The sequence below is a fragment of the Pieris brassicae genome, unplaced genomic scaffold (genome assembly GCF_905147105.1).
Source record: "Pieris brassicae unplaced genomic scaffold, ilPieBrab1.1, whole genome shotgun sequence".
Lineage (NCBI taxonomy): Eukaryota > Metazoa > Arthropoda > Insecta > Lepidoptera > Pieridae > Pieris > Pieris brassicae.
The window spans coordinates 10,001-15,000 of NW_025576076.1; the positions used below are offsets into that span (position 1 = coordinate 10,001).

The following is a 5,000-nucleotide window of genomic DNA, read 5'->3' on the forward strand; positions in this document are numbered from 1 at the left end:
GGGCTCATCCCTGTTCGCTCGCAGCTACTAAGGGAATCCTGGTTAGTTTCTTTTCCTCCGCTTACTAATATGCTTAAATTCGGCGGGTGATCCTCCCTGATCTGAGGCCAACGATAAAAAGGTGTGAGGCAGACGCGATATCCGTCGGCGCAACGGGCGTACGCGACACGCTATTTTTACAAGCGCGTCGACGACGCCACGCGCCCTCCGGACGTCGAGTCCGCCTACATTATATGCGCTCGCACGAAAGCGGCGCGGCACCTTGCGAACAGCGTGGTGGTGGCGACACATAGATGTCGCGTTGCGCGAAATCAATCAATCGCACACCACCAAGCGGTTCTTCTGTTGTTGTTCGTTAACGACGGCATCGTTCCGTCCGTTTTAAGAACACACGTCACAATAATTTCGTACACACTACAATTGCACAAACACCGCACGCACACACTGGGCGCAACCGCTAGAGCAGCGGGCGCGCGCGTTTCGCTTCCTCTCGCGAGAGTAAGAGAAACTGAGCCGAACGCGACAACTTTCAACGACAGCGTCGAGACACGTCGACGCGCGCACCGGCGCCGACCGTCGCGCGATCGCCATGCGGGACCGGGACGATGCGAGCAAACACGCGCGACGCGTAAACGCGAACGTCGTTGTCGTCGTTGTCGTTGTCGTTGCGTAAAGACTCGACGCGCACCCGTGCCGCGGGAGACACGGTGCGGCGGGGAGAATTTATTTGTGCGACAAAAGTATCGTATAGACGTGGCTTAACACGGCCAATACGGATGACGAGTCGTAATCGAACATATATTCGAACGGATCGTTCGGCCGCTCGGCGGCCTAGCGAAACCGTCAATTGCACGCGCGACAGAGATGCGGCGCTACGACCGGAGTCGCAGCGATCGCCGCTCGTCACGCGAACAGTGTGGCTTTTTGTTTTTATGCAGCCGGCCCTCAGACAGGAGTGGTCCTGGATATTTCTCCACGGACCGCAATGTGCGTTCGAAATGTCGATGTTCAAATGTGTCCTGCAGTTCACACTATGACGCGCAGTTAACTGCGTTCTTCATCGACCCGCGAGCCAAGTGATCCACCGTTCAGGGTAATCGTTTTGTTTTTGTGTGTGTTTTTGTATGAGAAAATATAAAAGGTGCGAAAAAATTAAACAAAAAAATTTGAAAATAATACTTATCATTAACGTGTACGACAAATGAAAAGAAAGAAAATCTCTTTTATTTGCGTGGTTGTACACAAAAATTAAAATATTATTTCAAAGTATCAATAGGCGATAGCGAACGCTAATCAAAGCGTGTCGCAACGCACACGTCGCGAATCGACGAGAGAGAGTCAACCGTCTCGGATTCGATTTTGATTCGTATCATTCACGTGTTTTTTGTATTTTTTTCTTTTTTTGCGAGTCTTTGACAACAACAAAACAAAAAGAAAAAACCAACGTTAATGATCCTTCCGCAGGTTCCCCTACGGAAACCTTGTTACGACTTTTACTTCCTCTAAATGATCAAGTTTGGTCAACTTCCCAGCAACGCCGACGGCCGTGAGGCCACCGCGTGTCGGTCCGAAGACCTCACTAAATCATTCAATCGGTAGTAGCGACGGGCGGTGTGTACAAAGGGCAGGGACGTAATCAACGCGAGCTTATGACTCGCGCTTACTAGGAATTCCTCGTTTATGGGGGATAATTGCAAACCCCAATCCCCAGCACGAAGGAGTTTCAACGGGTTGCCCGGGCCTCTAGGCCAGGGAGAACATGTTGATTCCTTCAGTGTAGCGCGCGTGCGGCCCAGGACATCTAAGGGCATCACAGACCTGTTATTGCTCAATCTCGTGCGGCTCGAAGCCGCCGGTCCCTCTAAGAAGAATTTTAATACGTCGCCAGTGAGTTGCGCTCCCCGAGAGTCGCGCACACCTTGAATGACGACGCCTATTTAGCAGGCTAGAGTCTCGTTCGTTACCGGAATTAACCAGACAAATCGCTCCACCAACTAAGAACGGCCATGCACCACCACCCACCGAATCAAGAAAGAGCTGTTAATCTGTCAATCCTTCCGGTGTCCGGGCCTGGTGAGATTTCCCGTGTTGAGTCAAATTAAGCCGCAGGCTCCACTCCTGGTGGTGCCCTTCCGTCAATTCCTTTAAGTTTCAGCTTTGCAACCATACTCCCCCCGGAGTCCAAAATCTTTGGTTTCCCGGAAGCTGCCCGCCGAGCCATTGTAGTAACGTCGGCGGATCGCTAGATGACATATTTACGGTTAGAACTAGGGCGGTATCTAATCGCCTTCGAACCTCTAACTTTCGTTCTTGATTGATGAAAACACCTTTGGCAAATGCTTTCGCTGATGTTCGTCTTGCGACGATCCAAGAATTTCACCTCTAACGTCGCAATACGAATGCCCCCAGTTATCCCTATTAATCATTACCTCGGAGTTCTGAAAACCAACAAAATAGAACCGAGATCATATTCTATTATTCCATGCACGAAATATTCAAGCGGCATTTTGAGCCCGCTTTGAGCACTCTAATTTGTTCAAAGTAAAATTGTCGGCCCACCTCGACACTCACCGAAGAGCACCGCGATAGGATTTTGATATTGAACCGGCGTTTTACCGCCGGCTCACCGACGATATGCTCCGCAGACGTGTCAGTATCACCGCGGATGCGGTGCACCGACAGCGCGGCGCACAAATGCAACTACGAGCTTTTTAACCGCAACAATTTTAGTATACGCTATTGGAGCTGGAATTACCGCGGCTGCTGGCACCAGACTTGCCCTCCAATTGTTCCTCGTTAAAATATTTAAAGTGTACTCATTCCGATTACGAGGCCTCGTAAGAGTCCCGTATCGTTATTTTTCGTCACTACCTCCCCGTGCCGGGAGTGGGTAATTTGCGCGCCTGCTGCCTTCCTTGGATGTGGTAGCCGTTTCTCAGGCTCCCTCTCCGGAATCGAACCCTGATTCCCCGTTACCCGTGACAACCATGGTAGTCGCAGAAACTACCATCGAAAGTTGATAAGGCAGACATTTGAAAGATGCGTCGCCGGTACTGGACCGTGCGATCGGCAAAAGTTATCCAGATTCATCAAAATTAACGACTTCGGACGCATGGCCCTCCGCCGATTGGTTTTGATCTAATAAAAGCACTCATCCCATCACTGGTCAGAGTTCTGATTGCATGTATTAGCTCTAGAATTACCACAGTTATCCAAGTAACTGAGTAAGATCTAAGGAACCAAAACTGATATATTGAGCCATTCGCGGTATCGCCTTAATACGGCTTGCACTGAGACATGCATGGCTTAATCTTTGAGACAAGCATATAACTACTGGCAGGATCAACCAGGGAGCTGCTTACGCAAACGACACGCCTACACCGCGGTCACGCGGCTTCGGCGAGCCGCTGGCTCGGCGGCGTCGAGGGGCGCGCGCTTGCGCGCGCGCCTTCTCGACACGCGTGAACGTAACGCGTCGAATTTGCACGCGACGCGACGTTCGCGCTTCATATCGATAGACTAACTTTGACCGGTCTACGAGCGGCCGTCCCGTCACGATCTCGCAACGAGGTGATGTACAACGATGCTCGACCACTGTGAGGGACATAAAACTGCAACGAACACGACCCCGCGGGCGGGAATCGATGTTGTGACAATTTGAAAATTGAACATTCATCTAAACGCAACTTCTCAATTTTTATTCAATACGTTATTGTAAACATATTAAAACTCGGCTGGCAATTACATGCGCACACACACGCATGATTCGCACTAGATACGATCAACGCCCGGAGCTTGAGGGATAAATTCCAACACGACGCTGCGCACACCGTTTCGACGATGGGCGCGTGTGCGTCCTCTTTTATACATTCTTTCCATATACGGTCGCCGTGGCGACCGCGCACGTGTCGAACACGCTAGGCGCCCTGCGTTGAGGTGTGCCTAGAAGCGTATTCTTTTAACATCACAGATAACACCGGGGGAGACGGTCCCAAATCTTGGTCGATTGGTAACATCACCATACGGTCTGCGAACGCGGTGCTATAATATAATTTTATATTATATTATATAAAATATGAGGAGGAGTAGTATGTATATTCTTTGTTATTTTGTGTTGACACAAGAGAGATATATAAAATGTACTATACACCACACACACAGAGAGAGAGAGAGCTGGGAAAGATCTCGGCGGTCTCGCATTCGAAATACGAATTTGATATAATTTCCTCCGAAAATCCATACCCATATCTATATCATCCATGCGCGAATATATGTATATAATATTCTCACACTTCGCACAAACACAAAAACAAGAACACATTCTCTCTCGTCCGTCGTTCGTGTCTATTTGAGACGAACGACGCGCGGCAACGAGAACGAGTCGACGCTGTGCGCACGACTGTTTCGCTCCACATCTATACCGAGAGCAATAGTCCGCGTCGGCATTGGAGCGGACGTCGAATGTTTCTCGTAGAGCGAGCGAGAGAGAGACGATTTTTCATTTTATTATGTATGTGTATTGGCGTGCAGTAGTAGCACGTAGTAGTACTAGTAGTAGTAGTAGTAGTAGTAAAAAAATATTATTATTTATTTTATTGACTGATATGATTTTGTTTGTTTTCTTTTTTTTGCATAGACATTTGTATTGATAGATATGTTTCTCGTTGAAGCTCGCAGCACACGCTCAGAGAAATGGCAATGTGGGTTTATTTGAAGAAAAGAAAAAACAAAAAAAACAATTATATTTATTAATAATATGTATGTATGTATGTATGTATGTATGTATGTATGTATGTATGTATAATAATGAATTATAATAATTATTCCGATGCAACGTCAGAGGAAAATGTTTCTCGTACAGGTGCGGCGCGCGACGGCCGGCCGCTCGACAGTTTCGCGCCGAATGTTTCTCGTTGAAGCTCGCAGCACACGCTCAGAGAAATGGCAATGTGGGTTTATTTGAAGAAAAGAAAAAACAATTATATTTATTAATAATATGT

General features: G+C 48.1%; 3 non-coding genes across 3 annotated transcripts in view; all 3 read right to left on the reverse strand.

The window, feature by feature from the left end:
- LOC123719449 overlaps window positions 1-110 on the reverse strand; it is a 3,949-nt gene extending 3,839 nt beyond the window's left edge. The window contains exon 1 of the ribosomal RNA XR_006755509.1: window positions 1-110. This exon is cut by the window's left edge and continues 3,839 nt beyond it. This is a non-coding gene — a ribosomal RNA (large subunit ribosomal RNA).
- An 829-nt stretch (window positions 111-939) lies between these two features.
- LOC123719445 lies at window positions 940-1,096 on the reverse strand. Its single transcript, XR_006755506.1, has one exon. It is a non-coding gene; the product is annotated as a 5.8S ribosomal RNA (ribosomal RNA).
- Window positions 1,097-1,447: 351 nt separating this feature from the next.
- On the reverse strand, window positions 1,448-3,353 carry LOC123719448. The gene has a single exon (XR_006755508.1). It is a non-coding gene; the product is annotated as a small subunit ribosomal RNA (ribosomal RNA).
- Window positions 3,354-5,000: the final 1,647 nt, after the last annotated feature.